The sequence below is a fragment of the Columba livia genome, chromosome 1 (genome assembly GCF_036013475.1).
Source record: "Columba livia isolate bColLiv1 breed racing homer chromosome 1, bColLiv1.pat.W.v2, whole genome shotgun sequence".
NCBI lineage: Eukaryota > Metazoa > Chordata > Aves > Columbiformes > Columbidae > Columba > Columba livia.
In genome coordinates this window covers 132,087,466-132,103,455 of record NC_088602.1, presented here as the reverse complement: position 1 = coordinate 132,103,455, position 15,990 = coordinate 132,087,466, and the positions used below count along the sequence as shown (strand labels likewise).

General features: G+C 36.9%; 1 protein-coding gene across 8 annotated transcripts in view; it reads right to left on the bottom strand.

Annotated features, from left to right (window-relative positions):
* PIK3C2G (phosphatidylinositol-4-phosphate 3-kinase catalytic subunit type 2 gamma) overlaps window positions 1–15,990 on the bottom strand; it is a 354,168-nt gene that overhangs the window by 287,491 nt on the left and 50,687 nt on the right. The window contains exon 3 of one of the 8 annotated variants that reach the window (XM_065030423.1): window positions 2,922–2,988. The exons of 6 other annotated variants lie outside the window; for them this stretch is intronic. The gene's annotated coding sequence lies outside the window, so the exon portion shown is untranslated. Of the gene's footprint in view, window positions 1–2,921; window positions 2,989–13,433; window positions 13,766–15,990 lie in introns of those variants that run through there. One more of the 8 variants, XM_065030432.1, reaches the window with a different exon arrangement.

Genomic DNA, 15,990 nt, shown 5'->3' with positions numbered 1-15,990 from the left:
TTTTTTCTCCAGGGTGTGTGTAGGAGTTTTTTGGTTTCAGTGTTTTGGAACTTTTTAAATTAAAAGGTCCACAACATTTTCTCTTTTCTAGGACTCACACAAAAATATAAGTTACAAGACTAGCATGACCAGCATGACTAGCAACCTCTACTACCATAAAGGTTCTGGTCTTGCAAGATGACCCATGCTAATAGATCTATGTTTTTTTCAGAATCTCTTTGCTCCTATGAGGGTTACATGCAAGTCCAATTAAATTTACCATGTATTTTACAGAGGTATAAAGCTTGTTGTTAAATTAAAAGAAAAAAGTCTCTTAATTACATATGTATCACTGCTACTTTGCTCCTCTCACAACCTCATTCCTCTCCTTTTCTCAAATAGATTTGTTCTTAGAATAAAGTTCACCTTATCTTTGCCTCTTTCCAAGAACTTTAGATCTCATTTTTCCAAAATAAAACCTTAAATTGTTTCTGGCTCTGATATGCTTGAGAAAGTGGGGTTTTGAGAAATAACAGAGTTTTCATCCCCATATTGGAGAGTTGACATCAGTGATGGCCCTGGTTCTAAACAGCAAAGTAGGTTTCATCCTTTTGGTGCCCAAAATATCACAAGGTCAAAATTATCTGGGAGAGAGGGAAGGGAGGTCTCTCATCTCTACCTGAAGCAGTTCTGTTTGACTCCTTAACTCTTAATGAATCTCACAGAAAAAAATGAGTATACAAATGTGTTCTCACGGATTCAAAAGAGGGTATCCCAAGAGCAGCTAATTTAATATTAGATCAAATGAGCCAGAGTTGAAATTACTATGTTTTTGTTGACTATTTTAATATCTTCAGGGAAGGCATAGGGATCGTTACATATTTCTGATTCTCTTTATAGTATCATTCTTCATATGTTATACCAGTCAGTGTGGGATACATGGATTTGAAGGGATGAAGGGGTGGGAGAAGTTGTGGAGTAGATTACTGATGTACTCCAGAGAAGTTTACTAAGTGATAAAGGAAAAATCCTACCATAATTCATTTCCTATTTTTTTTTCTGCTCTGTTAAACTGTGCGTGCCTCTAACAATAAAAGTATCTAAAGGACTTACTGCTTTTCTAAGAATTAGTATCTCAACTTAATGTACAATCAAATTGTCAGAGAAGCCACAGTGTTCTTCCCCCTCCTCATTATCTACATGATCTCTGATTAAAAAAAAAATCTTATCCAAGACTTGCAGGAATAGTTTCTGGCAAATTTCTGGCAAAGGAAGAAATCATCACAAGAAAATGCAACTCTGCTTTTCAGCTTAGCTCTGTTTCTTCTTTCAGAGCACTAGCAATGCTTCCTCATTTTAGTTAGGCCCACAGATTTTTTTTGCAGCAAGATGGGAGTGATCATGAACTATTTTAATAAAGGTTTGACAGACAACAATGCTTGAGGTGCACTTCAATGGTACAATTAGCCTGTGTGCTGAGCCAATCCAGCTCACTTTGACAACCTGACTTCCAATACAGGTTTAGAGCATCTCATCAAGTGCCTGTGGCTTTGGGTATAAGCTAGAAATGTGTGGTTTCAGTTTAATTCTGGCTGGAATCCAATCATTTCACATTGGGCCATCCTCATTTCTCCTACATCTTTTCCTAAATGGATAAACAAAGTTCTTCTACATTTTACTCAGAAAGAAAAAAAACAACAACATCCTTAATCCATGGACTATGGTTCCAGGAAAACAGAAATAGCAAGGACCAAACAGAACAGTTATTGTTTTACTCTGAGTGCCCTCACAAGATCCCAGAGTCATCCAAGACTAACACAGAAAACGAGTGTTATGTGTGGATGCAGTGCCAGCTGTGGCTGAAGGTAATGGAAGTGGAATTTTTGTAACATTTCATATGTGTTGTAAGTGACTGAAAAGACCAGAGATACATTTACTTCTAGCTGTTTTTCTAGAAGACTGAAAGAAGATGACCTAAAATTGTATGATGCAGTGATAGTTCAGGTTTCAAGGAAAATAACAACATCTACAGAATAACTATAGACTGGATTCATTTTACTAGATAATGAAAAAGCAACTCCAGTAAAAGTGAGATCTGTGGAGGACAGCTACCAATCTGTTGAAGGATTAGTCCTCATCTTTTGTCACTAGCGAAGACTGACATTCCCAAAAAACTACTCAGGTTTATCCATCACCACACAGGCATGAAAAAGAAGGGGGGCAGTCAATCAGATCAAAGATGGCCTGACGCTTTTGTTCAGAGGCAAGTGATCAGCAGTCTGAAAGCAGCTGGCAGAAGATGCAGTGGAAAGACAGATTTCATTTTCAGGCCCTACCGTCACCAGTCATGAGCCACATGGAGGAACTTCTGAGCAGAAAGAGGACAGTGAACTGAGGCACCTGGCAGACACGTGTCAGCCTTAGCACACTGTTCGAAGGGAGGACAACCACACCTGAATAGCAAGTATGACAATATATTCCTCCAATCTAAACAACAACAGAGAGAATAAGAAAAAAATAAATCACAGGCAATGATGCAAAAACCTTTTCAAATGCAAAAGAAACTGGAAGGGAAAATTTCAGGAACTGGTATCCAGGCCTACACTAAATATGGCTGATTTTCGAGAACACAGCGTGAGACAACATTGAGGTTACACAAGAGACCCGCAGTGCTAGAAACCAGTTACATGCTGAGGTACAGAAATTATTTAGGTAAAGAAATACATAATAATTTAAAAACAAACAAACAAACAAATCAATGTAATGATAAACTGTACTAAAAAAATGTCTGAGGTTATGACTTCAGAATTATGATGCATTACAAAGCAAACAGATGTAGACAGACCTGTGAGCTGTAAAACAGCTGAGAGCTTATTGCAGACGGTTGAGCACCAAATACTCAAAGAAAGAACATGCAATATTTGGCACGGCAGAAACATCACCTTAAAAAGATGTCTTCCTTCTGGTGTTAATCCAATTTCACTACACATCGTCAGGGTGAGGCACAACCTGCAAACACACACATCACTATACAGATGAGGAAAAACCAACAACTGTAAATAATATTGGAACAGTCACTGCTGAGCTTTGTTTGCTCTGGTTGTAATGTAGAGAAACATCTTCCACTTCTCTACCTTCTCCACAGCTTACTGAAATCAGAGGAAGGATTACTACTATTTCACTGTGTTTGGTGTTCATTACCTCAGATGGAAAGTACTACACAAAAACCTTGGTTAAAGAGATTTTTCAGATCAATATTATTATATATGATTTCATTTTTTTTGTTGTTAGGAATCTTGCAATTGTGGATGGCACATCAGACACTTTCAAACTTTCTCAATTCTGCAGCAAAGTGTTTACTGTTCTGCAAAGGGTATGCATACAGTTTTAGTAACTTCCTCAGCAATCTAACTTATATCTCTGATAAGACAGTGTTTTATTCATAAGGCAAAAGAAACAGAAGCTCACTAATTTACCTCTCAACTGTTATCAGTATCTTGACTCCATGTATTGGAGCAGGATGTCACCATACATAGCTGTGTAAACTCATGTATATTTGTACTCAAACTCAAAATGTACCAACTGGTATTGCCTAATTTTGGTGGAACCTGAAACATTTCCTCACCTTTGCCACCCTCCTCCAAAGCCTCACTTTTTTTCTTAAAGAGTAGTATCTAAAATAATACACTGTTAGTCCTTCCAATGCCTCATGACCATTTGGGAGCAAAGAGCAGCAAGTACCTCCAGGGTCTAATACACCGTTCTTGTTTATAAATCCCAAACAATGTTTAGGGTTTTTTGCTTGGTTTTGTTTGTTTGTTTTTCCTTAACAGCACTCTAATGTTGACCGGTACAATTTGGAATCTACAACAGCCAGATTAAGATTCTGAGTGCTGCGGCAAAGCCAAATATGCCCCCTGCCCCCTTCCTACTCATGTTCTTATTTTCCAAGTATGCCACTTAGCACTAGTTCTTGTCTCCTGGCCCAGATGATTTCTCCTAGATGATTTCTACAAAGTACAAGGAACACTTTGAATTTCATTCTGACAATGCAGTATGCTCACTTATTCTCCCATTTAGATTATCATAGAGAGCTGCTGTTCTCATTCAGATCTTTAGAAACACGATCTTAGGAGTTTCGCTTTTTCCATTTTTCAGGCTTTATAGAAAAGCCTTTTTAACCATTCTGCATGTGATTTTTCAAACAGCTAAAAATCAGCTCACCCTTCCAATGGCAATTTCATTTGAACCATATTGTAGTTCTCTGTTCAGAATGACACCCAAGACAGAAAAGGGTTTTGTGCCTCCTTTTCTAAACCAATGGGATGTCATTCTGAACAGAGCTAGGAATCATGGTAGTTCTGAAAGAACTGCTTTTTCTCATGGCTTCTTCCATCCCTACAGGAAGGAAGCAAGAATTTTAGATTGATTATTAATTGCGCTCAATATGATAGAGAAAAGAATCCAATAGAGTATGCATTCAAGATAAAGTGGAATAAGGAGGAAGACAAAAAGGACCAAGACAGCAAGAGACAGGAACCCAAAGCACTCAGACTGAATAGCCTGCGGCAGGTGGGCACTTACGGGGTCAATGACCAACTGATTTTTGGGTGAAGCAGCTGAGATGAGTTTATATAACAATTTAGTAAAACACAAAGAGAGATGGCATACAAATAAAAGGTTACTTCCAGTTTCTGCCATCCTCCTGTTCACTAACAGCAAAGTGGCAGCTGGAACTTACTGGACATAATGAGCCCACCAGGCTTAGTAGTCCATCTAGACTGCAATCATCAACCAGACTGTAGAGCTGTAAACTCCCTGCATTTAAAATATGAATACATTTAAACAGTAAAATGTGAGAGAAATATTGAAATATAAGAAATCAAGAACATCACTGGTAGCAAAGGAGGAGGTAAAGCACAAAAACTCACACACAACCAGAGAATGTAATTGGAAATAATCCAGGACATTTTCATTGGGACTATGGAAAACAAAAAGTGAGCTGCATTCAACTACCATATTAACCATATCTTAGCAAATGTCTTGCAGGTATATCACTCTATTTTGAAAAAGCTGAATTAAGCTGAAAAAAATGATTAAACAAAGAATAATAGTGTCACACTGCCACTGGAAAAAGATGCGATGATTTCCAAAGCAGGCAGGTCACTAGGTTATGTATAGATTTCGACAGAATAAATGTGAACTCATTCCCCAAGAGGTACAGGTAGAGACCTGATGAATTATTAGAACTGTGGAAACCTGAGTTTACAGTGGCATTTGAACCAGATGGTATTGGCAGGTATCTCCAAAGTAAATCTTTTGCACACCTGGAAGGCTCTGAATTCAGAACAAATGTCATTCACTTGCATAGGGAAAATAACAACACTGATCAGTTGAAATGCTCATCAACCCACAAGGAATATGCAGCTCCAGACCTACATGCTATCATGATCTCAAATGAATGATGGGGAGGATCACAAAATTCTTTAAGTAACAGCAGCAATGCCCCAATAAAAACAAATCAAACAGAGATGACTGCAAACCCAGACAAGAATGTGGCCAGGATTTTCATGGATTAAGACAAGGCTATGACTAAAGCTCTTGAGACATAATGTAGAAGCTTGGTTGTAGTGGAAACAGTGAATGTGAATATTACACTTGGCTAGTTACTATAAGTTCTAGTGCCCCCATTTAGAAACTATAGTACTACTGATAAAATTGAACAAAAGCAGATTAGGAAGACAGAGGGGGGAAAAAAAAAAGAAAAAAAAAAAGAGAGATTGCTAGGTATCTAACAGACTTTACCTGGCCAGGGAAGCACCATGTCCACATTCAGTGATCAGAGAACTGAATGGAGCTATTCAATTATTCTGGCTAAGAGCTACCAGTGGGGAAAGCCCATGTGGACAGAGGAGAACCAAGAGTTTCTCACACTATACTCTGACAATACAGCTGACTGGAGTGAGAGAAGTCATGGAGAAATTACACTCCTGAAAATTGTACTCCTGAATGCAGAAAAGAACACCAGGGAGGAAAAAAAAATAAGCCCAATGCAATGCACTTTCTGCTGTCACCCATTTTAAATCACTGAGGCATTGTGTCCCACTGTTTGGTTAAATCAAATTATCACTAATGACAGAATATTGAGGCCCCAGCCTCTAGCAACTTTCTTTTTCAGTATATCATCATTAAGAGATAACAATTTTTCAAATTTTTCAAAAACCTCCCTCTATGGAGGTTTAACCCTTCATCTTTTTCCTCCTTTTACCAAGGGTGGAGCATGATGAGTCTTGGACATTGGCAGGATTTACCTACCATTTTAGGGTTTTTTTTATGGCATTCGAGAAGAAGTTATAACATGCAGAACTCAGTTGTAAAGTTGTTATTCATTTAGGCTTCTCAATGGGCGACTGAGTGTATTTAACTATGGCACACAGGCTACAACTGGCAGTGTGATTTGGGATTCTTTTGGACAAAAAGGCAATGGCTGAACCCAGTGTGCTTGACTGTCCTGATTTATGCAAGCCCCCTTAGAAAATAATGGATTATAATAGGATGCACACTGTGGAAAATGTATTCTCTAGTGTAACTGCACTAAGGCAAAAAGAGTTACATCAGGGATTAATTTGGCGTTTACTCTTCAGATGTTTTTTTCTGTGCTTGTAGCTATTACTGTTTTTTTGGCACAAACCCAGATTAGCCATTAGTGTGTAGATTGCCACTGCTCTGCCAAGCTTTTAGAACATAAACAAAAAATAAAAGCCACTTTGCTAAAATGACAATAAACATTTAAAGCCCAATAATATCTCCTTGTAACTTTGGTAACAGTAAAAATATGGAGCCAGCTTTCATGTACAAACATGGAAAATGGGCTAAAATCATTAAAGCATTAGAGACTTTACATAATTAAAATTGTCATTTTATATTTGCTGCAATAAAAATAGCTATTTTACTTAGAGTAATTACCAGTGATTTGTGTTACTGTATATGCTTATTAAAATGTTTATTTCTGTGAAGAGAAGATTAATTGAAGAATGGCACAAGAAAACTAAGGATAAAGAGTAGGGCTTTAGCAATACTTTACATCACAGGATACCAAAAGGGAGCCTTAACCTATTTTTAATTTGATTTCCTGAGAAATGTCTTAATCTAAACTGTGGCTGCCTTGTTATTGCTTTGATTTAATTAGCCTGAAGAACTATTATGTATTTCCATTTTATCTTCCACTTTGTGGTAGAACAACCCAAATATTATTGCTGTCTTCATGTGGATCATACAAATCTATTTGATGGAGTGAAGAATATTAAAACTTTTTTTTTAAAAAAAAAAAAAGTTAAATTTCAACCCTAATGTTTCAAAAGCTACAAGAATTTCAGGCATGTGTGAGGGAGGAAAGGGGTAATGGGCAGATTATTTTAGAAATGTAAGAATACTTTCATTCCTTAAACAAAACCACTTTTCATAGCAGAAAAACACTAGCACAATTCGTAGTGCACTGGTGGCCATAATAGATTGGAATATGAATATCATATGAATATTTGTGTGCAGAAGAAAATCCCTTGAAGTTTAGACAAGATAGACAGCTTGTTTGCTAATGGCAGGCTAGGATTAACCTCTCCTCCCCCCTGCCCAAAACCAAAAATATTTCAGTGATGCCAGAGTTTCACCCTGCATAACAACTTCTGTAGCAGTGAAGTTTCTTACTTTACTGCTCCATTACTAGAACAATCTCTCTGAGATTTTATTTTACTAGGAGGAAGAAACAGAGCTCTTCTTTTTTCCCTTTCTTGGAGGGGTTCTCCAAAAGTCATCTCCCTTCATCATCTCTGTAGCACTTCTCTTTTACCCCAGCTTGGGTTTATTGTGTTTGTGGAGTACACGTGACCAGAACTGTGTGCAGCATTACAGGTGAGTAACTTCTACAACATGAGTCATGTCATGGCAACAACTGTCCTGTCACTGTGGAAATAATTGCTGCTACTTCAGTTTTGGTTTGTATTTTTCTGTCCCACGGACACACCACAGTGGTGACAGCTCAGGAGGACTCTAGGAGTGCTCCCTCCACCTGAGTTTTTGATGTTAGCTTTCCCCAAAAGCAGCAGTCTGCACTTTATAACACAAATGGATGTTTTTAAACCATTTTTTTTAAAAAATGACTTAAAAATTTGTACTGTTGAACCTCCTTTTCTTTTTATTACTTCAAGGTCATTAAATTCCTATTGTAAAATATTCTGCATCTCAGCTTTCATTCCCTTTCTCCCTTTTTCTTTCCTGTCCTTGAGCCCACATTCAGACTAATCATCCTTACAGATTGTGTGGCACATTATTTATTTTGCCGTTTTTACACTGTACCTTATCCCATGCTACAACCTAGAAGGCTTTTCTTTCTTTAGTCTCTTTTTATGTATATAGCTTTAAAACCTTTTCCTATTTGCTTTGACTTCTTTCACAAGGCCTAAGTCAGCTTGACTTTTATCAAATCTTATCTGTACATAGCCTGAGCTCCAGCGTGTAGCCTCCTGTGCTGCTCAGTGCTTCTTTCACTCTCCAAAGGTGCTTTGCCCTTGCAGATTATTTTTGTCATGCTGGATTTGAAACTCTTCTATATCTGCATTTTCCACTGCTTAGTATTCTGGTTTCTCATGTCTTTTGTATCTCTGATGAAATGTGAAACCCCACATATTCAAGTCTCTGAGCTCTTCAGCCCAGATAACTTCTCTGACCAGACCTTTTTATGTTCTCCTGAGCTTCCCATTTTGAACTACTGAAGCAACAATAAGAGACCAGATGGAAAGTCCAAAGAAACCTTTTACGTTTATTCTTGTGGTCACTATATCCAGCTTATTTTCCACCAAATGATATGAACTGGAGAGACTCCTCAAACTAAAAGTATCTCCTAGTTGTTCTTATCTTTATTTTTTGGCATTCGTGCAAAGTACAGCATCTGTAGCTTTACAAAGCAAAGTCCTGGAAAGACTAAATGATTTCTCTCAAGATCATTCAGGTCACCTTTCTCAAAGCAGAGAAGTGAAGCTTTTGGTTTCCTGTGCCAAAGTTATCTGAATGAAACCTGTTATCCTCCTCTGCATTCTGATATAAGCCCCTTGTAGACCCCCATCAACAAGCAGTCACTTTTTTCAATGCTTATTCTTCCAACTCACCTCAACTTCATTTCACTAGCTAGAAAGCAGGTTGAGGGGTGAAGCAAGAGCAGGAAAAGGGAAGGAAAACATGAGCACTGCAGACAACAAAGGTATTTATTTACCCACGTAGGTCATTGTCTGGTAAAGCTTTAGTCTTACCCTGTTAAGGATATGTAAATAGATAAAATTCAAAGACCAGGGAAAAAAAGCTCCTGCAACAATACTGCTTAGTGTTCTGTACTCCAAGTTAACTTTAAATAGCTGTTCTGACACCAGCAGTTATGGGACTGCAGAAGCATCAAACACAACATGGGTTGGACAATCCATCTCAAAAATTCCACAATGCTTTCACTCCACAATCAGTGGCACCTAGACTTAGTATACTAAAAGAATGGCATTACAGGATGGCCAGGGCTCAGGTATCTTAGAGGAGTGGGCTGAAGACCTTTGAGGAAATAATTGCAATGCAACACAGTACTTTTGAGGTATGTCTGGATGGTTTGAGAACCAGAAATATATCTGAGCCATAGCATCAATATGATTTAAAACTTAATAACTTTCTGTTTCCAGAAATAAAGCAAAGTTGTTATTTAATGGCTGAAATACTGCCATTTTCTCCAAATGCCAGTAATAATTTAAATTCATGACTTCTGTATTATTCATGTGGTCCAATTTAATATGAACAGTATTTCTGGTGCTCAGTGTTTATGAAGAGTGTCTCTTTAGGGTATACCCTACTTTATGACAAACAGATGCTAGAAATAACTACCTGGTGCTCTGCTGCTGTGAACTGGGCATTAAAAATAGGGCTCATAATTGTCTATTCTGAACAAGAGAGAACATAAGGATCTTTTCTTGACAAGACGCTAGGGCAAGGTAGGATATATCATTTTTTTTCCCTGTTTCTCTTTCCTATCTACTGCTCTCTCTCTCTTCACTCAGAAAAAAACAGGTGCTACTGAGTGTGATTTACTGACTCATAATGAAAACCCCACATTTTTTATTTCATTATTTGCTACACCATCTTTCAGGCCTTGGAAGCTTCAAAGATTAATAATCAAACATTTTATTTAGAGTTAAGGTGATCAGATGTAGAGGGATAACTGGGCCCAGCCACCCATTTTCCCTTCTGAGAACACACCTGCAAATGTAGTGCTATGGACCAGCACTGCTCCTGACATGATAAGCCAAAAAGGTGAATGTGGAATCTTGTAAACATGAATATAGCTTACTTAAAAACAACAAAAAGAAACCCACCTTGGCACTACTTGAAAAATAAAAAACAAAACAAAACCAAACCGAAGAGATAGTGATTCCTTCACATCTCTAATGCTTTCTTCTTGAACAAAGTACTTTTGGATCATTTTCATGCCTGTGTTTTTCCACGGAGTAATAAGAAGAAAGAGGAATAGAGACTTAATTTTCAACAGGCAGAAGTCATTAACTGGAATAAATAACTTTTTAGAACAGTGAAGGATTGTCAACAACAGTGCAGCAAACAGCAGTTCCATCTCCATGTCACCTTGGAAGGAACAGTGTAGACTCAGGAGATCCCACTTGATTCCACCACCAGAACCTAGTGCCACACGACACCCACTTTGTGACTTCAGTTTTTACCTTGTTGATTTTACCAGAATTAACTAATAAAAGCTGTTTCTAAGGATGCTGCATGCAACGATTCAATTTTATGTGAAGTAGTTCAGTTATAACTGAATATAACTAGAAAATGGGTTCTTAATGAATTCTTCAATTAATATCTTCACTTCATCAGACAAATCACTTTATCTTAAAAATTTATCTAATCTTAATGACAACATTTATTATCACTACTAGAATCCAGAATGGTTCTTCTATCAAAGTGCATGGAATATACAAATTTCAGTTTTGCAGATGACAGCTACTAGTCTTTGACATGTGCTCTGATAGCAATGCATCTCACTCAGACTTCATGGGATGGGCTCTTAGCTGGTGTGAACAGGCTTAAGTCTCGTAGTCCACATCATCCAAGCTTAAAACCTTACTTCAACTTGTATTTAGCAAAGAAAATCAAAGAATAATTTTAGAAATATTTCTGTATATTATTTATACTATCAGCCATCCTATGAAGCAACTGTGTTCTTTTCCTGGCATTAAAATCTATAAATGTATTTGTTCCTGCATGATTTGTTTACTTTCTATAAATTTAATTAGCGTTAAGTGTTGTTCTTCTGTTTCCTGTTTACTTGTTCCTCTAGGTTGAAAATAATAGCTTGATTTATTATTATCTGTACCAGTAAGCAGTGATAACTACACAATTAGTGTGGTCATAGGGGGACTCTACACATTTATTTCATCTGTATTAAGGTACTGGGTCATGCTTTCCTAGTTATGTGATGGTATTGCATAACTGTAACTCTAACTGCCCACTATAGTTAATACTGATTTTCTGAGCACATCCATTGTATGACAGTGCAAGGTGTCGCGGTTGAGACGGACAAACGACATGGACCAAGTTCTTTCAAGATGAAAGTAATAGATGCCATTTATTGCTACAAGTGCATTTTTATACAATTCTACCAGTTCATGTGTCTTTTCACTATTGGTTACAAGTTAGAGCACTAACATCTCATTGGTTAATTTTTCTATCATCCATGTTATTCTTCTATCCCTTTCTCTCTCACGGGTATATCTCTCCTCTCTCCGGATACTCCTTTACTCCCATCCTTCTCAAGGGCAAATCTTAATATCTCAAGGCTGATCTCTACTCTCATATTTTCTGTCAAGGATTCCACAGACCCGCTGCAGTTTCCCACAGCAAGGTGGTGTGATGGTTTGTGTAACAGGCTAGTGGGGTATACTTCAAGCATATTACAGTGACAATGATATATAGTTTAACTTTAGAAAACAAATCCACTACAGATACAGTGATGAGAAGCAACAGTTAAGCAAGAATTAAAGAGAACACCTTTAGCTTTATCCAATGCAGTGCTACAAATTCATAAGGAAGCAGATATTTTTAATTGTAACATTCATAATTTTTGAATTATTTGTAATTACACTGACTGAAATATATAGTCGGTATTGGGGAGTGACTCTGTAAAATGAAACTGATTGCAATGCAAAAGTTAAAAACAGAATAAAGCAATTAAAAGCAAAAATTGCCTCTTACCAACAACCATACCATCACAGACCACTGCATATAATTTTTCCAGTCTTTTTTGCTTATTAGGAAAAAGTTAATTATATTTCTACAGATTATTGAAACTACTAAAAACACAAATAGAGAAACAGGTTCTAAATTTCCCTAGGATCAAAACCAGAACAGCATTCCATTCGTCTGCTTTGAATTGTACACCCAAAACTATTTTGAAAGGTTTACTTTATGGACAAGCCCAAATTTAATATTTGATATAGTGTGGAGACATACTAGGTAAACCTAAGATACACACACAACCTATGAACTGGCATTTCTTCAGAAAAATCCATTATGCACATTTGGACTGAGCATCATTAAGAAAATCTGTGTATTAGCTCTATTGTACACACTAATTTCATAATGATACGTATACTTGAATGCTACCAGGTATTGCAAGCTTTTCCCCACTTACTCTCAAATTCAGGATCTAGGCTGATCATCAAATAAGAAGAATGGGACTTAAAAATTAAAACCAAACCACACACACAAAAAAACCCAAACAAACAAACAAAAAAACAACCACCACCACAAAAAAAACCCCAAACAAACAAAACAACAAAACATCAAAGCCAAACAACAAAACCACAACAAAAACGCAACACCACAACAACACCTCCACCACCACAACGAAAAAACAACAAACTGCAAAACCACACCAGATAGACACTCTTAATTTCTTTTTATATATCATTAAAGGCAGATTACAGTTTCATTCACTACAACACTGTGGGATTGATAAAAATTTCCTTCCTGTCTTCCTGTAGTTCAGTTAGAAAGCAGCAAAGATAAGGAAGATAAAAAGTAAGGTCAGAATTATTGTGTTACATATATATGTATGTATTGTTACAAATACATATATGTTATTTATTTAATAAGAGCACCAGAAATCAAGACAATTTCCATCCTTATATAATAAGATGTGCTTACACGCAAACAGGCATACAGATAATTCTATGTGATAATACAAATAAAATAGTGATATGAAAGGCGACCTATACGATGATATATCCTTGCAATAACAAGGAAGTCTTGTACCCATACATATGAAAATAAACTAGGAATATGCATTTAGATACAGTGACAAAGTCTGACTTGATACTTTCTACTTTATAGTATAGTTATAAAACATTTTTGACCTTGTTCTGAACATCTTTGGATAAATCACTATCTTCCATTCCTTTCTGGATCTTATTAGATTAAATATCAAAGTTTTTCTTAGCTTTCTCCTTTTTGTTCCAAATTCCCATGGAAACATACAAAAATTAATCCTTGCAATCTACAGCACTAACTTGTGCATCTATGTCAAAATTTTGTTACTTTCTGGAATTTTTTTTCATAATGAAAACTGGAAAAAAAACGGTTAGAAAACTGAGTAGGCTAAATAAACTTCTAATTGCTAACCTGAAATCTTCTGCACTTAAGTTTGGTTTTGCAGGGAAAAGAAATATTGATATTTTAATGCTTTGGGTATTTGTGAGATTTAGTGCACTTGAAAAAAAAAGCTCCTACTTATTCATCAATTACAGCAAAAAGAATAGCAGTATCCACTAGTGACTTAAGGTAACACACTCAACTTGCTGTTCTTGGTCAAGATGAAGACAACATGTGAAGAGATGTGCACAACAATCGAACATCCAATTCAGCAAAATACAAATACCATGCTAAACACAGCACAGACACAAAGTTGTTCACGAATTTATGAAATGCAGAGAAGCAAGATCTGACCAAAGACTTTTTGAGGGATGCAGTGCCACCACAGCAGTTTCCTAAGAAACAGCCCATCAGCATACAGCAGTGAGCAGTTATCCTGTGATGAGGTGTGTGTACCCTGTGTCAGGAGGGTGGTACCTGGTGATATATGACACAGAGGTGATGTATGACAGCTGAAGAAGGAGTTTGCTCCTGCTGAGCTTTGTCTCTCCCTCCACTAAAGATACAGACCACAGTTGCCTCACACACTTGCTGGACTCACCACAAGGCTGTTTCATGTGTGGGGTCCCAGAACCTGAGGGATGTTCTGCTACTGCACGGTAGCTGAGAAGCCTGTGCTGAGGTCTCACTTTCTGAAGACCTGTGTAGGGGGAAGATCGTCCCTTGTCTACCTTGTGATCTTTACCTCTCTCAGCTGGATATTCAGCTGAGATTATAACCTTGCTTGGTTAAACCAATGGAAACAGATTCCAGTACAAACAATCTTCTCCCAATTCACAAAAAGTAGATTTCAGCTCCTCTTAAACTGACTATAAACAGAAAAAACAGTAACCAAAATAAACCACTCTCTAAACCCAAGTAGGAGTCCCTTCAGGAGTCTGTGCTGCTTAACAACATTAATTTAGGTGGATGCTATCGGTGGCACATGAGCCTGAGGCAAAAGCACTAAACATTCCCTTCCTGTGTTGAATCATTTCACACGCTCCTGCTATTTGGGATAAAGCACATTTGGAAACATACGATTTAATTTGTTTTATTGCAATGATGAATATTGCTCAGTTGCTTTTCTTGTTTGATAGTCAGTGGAAAATTAATGATTTACACATCATTAACCGTTTACTATGATGTCATGTACTTCATTGATTTTTTTTTCTGTGAAAAGGGAGAATGCAACATATAATAGAAGCATTTTTCCAAAATATTTTGATATCTGAGATATAACCAGACTATACTTCAACTACTTACTGTTGAAAACTCTATCATTGCTTCTGTTACACCGTTATGTAAAGTGTTATTTCTAGCAAAGTAATATCAAATTTATGTTAAATGTATTTTTTAGACTAGCTGTTGTGCAGCAACTACATAAGTTCTAGAAAGACTACATACGAGAACATCCTTAATCAAACCACAGCTAAGCGTTTTCAAAATACAAGATTAAGTTTTCTAAAACAGATACTTACACATGAGATAATTGTGCATCTAGCACCTAGACACTCAGATTGGCAGGGGACAACTAAATTTTAGTGTAAAGTGAAACCCCAACTTTGTACCCAGTCATTAAAAGGTCTGTCTCTAAGGTCTCTCAATTCTTTCAGAATAAAACTAGCTGGAACTTTCCATAATGTAACATTGATTACTATATTTATGCTGACCTAATCTGTACTTATAAAAAATTAAACCTATACTAAAAATTGAAAATCATTAATAGGGCTCAAGGGAGGAAGATCTCACAGACTTAGAAGCATAACTGTTTGTTCATCTTATGTCCAGTCTATGAACAAATACATGCTTAGCTTGGAAAAAAAATCTTTTGGGGTATCATGAAGACCTTCAGCATGGAGGAGCAGGCATACACACTTGACTGGGAAAACTGCTGCTTAGGGCTGCTAATGGGCTAATAGGCTCCCACTTCAAACACGATAAACTGACGGACCGGAAATCATCGACCGCTCTCTCTGACTGAATCACAAGAAAGACTGAACAAGGTTGAACTGAAGTACTTCCATATCAAATAGTCCTGTGCTATTGGGCTTTCAGTCTCAAATTCACAAATGAGAGTTTTTAGCATACATTACAAACTTAGGGTTGTTCACAGCATGATGTGGCTCTGAATAACGAGATGAACTGATTAGGGGTTAAGGGTTTTTTTGGCTATCTTAAAAGCGATTTGAACAGAAATTAGGTACCAAGTGTTTGTTTTTGTTTTTGTTTTTGTTTTTGTTTTTTTTAAAGACATAAACATCAAATACAAATCCTGTTATG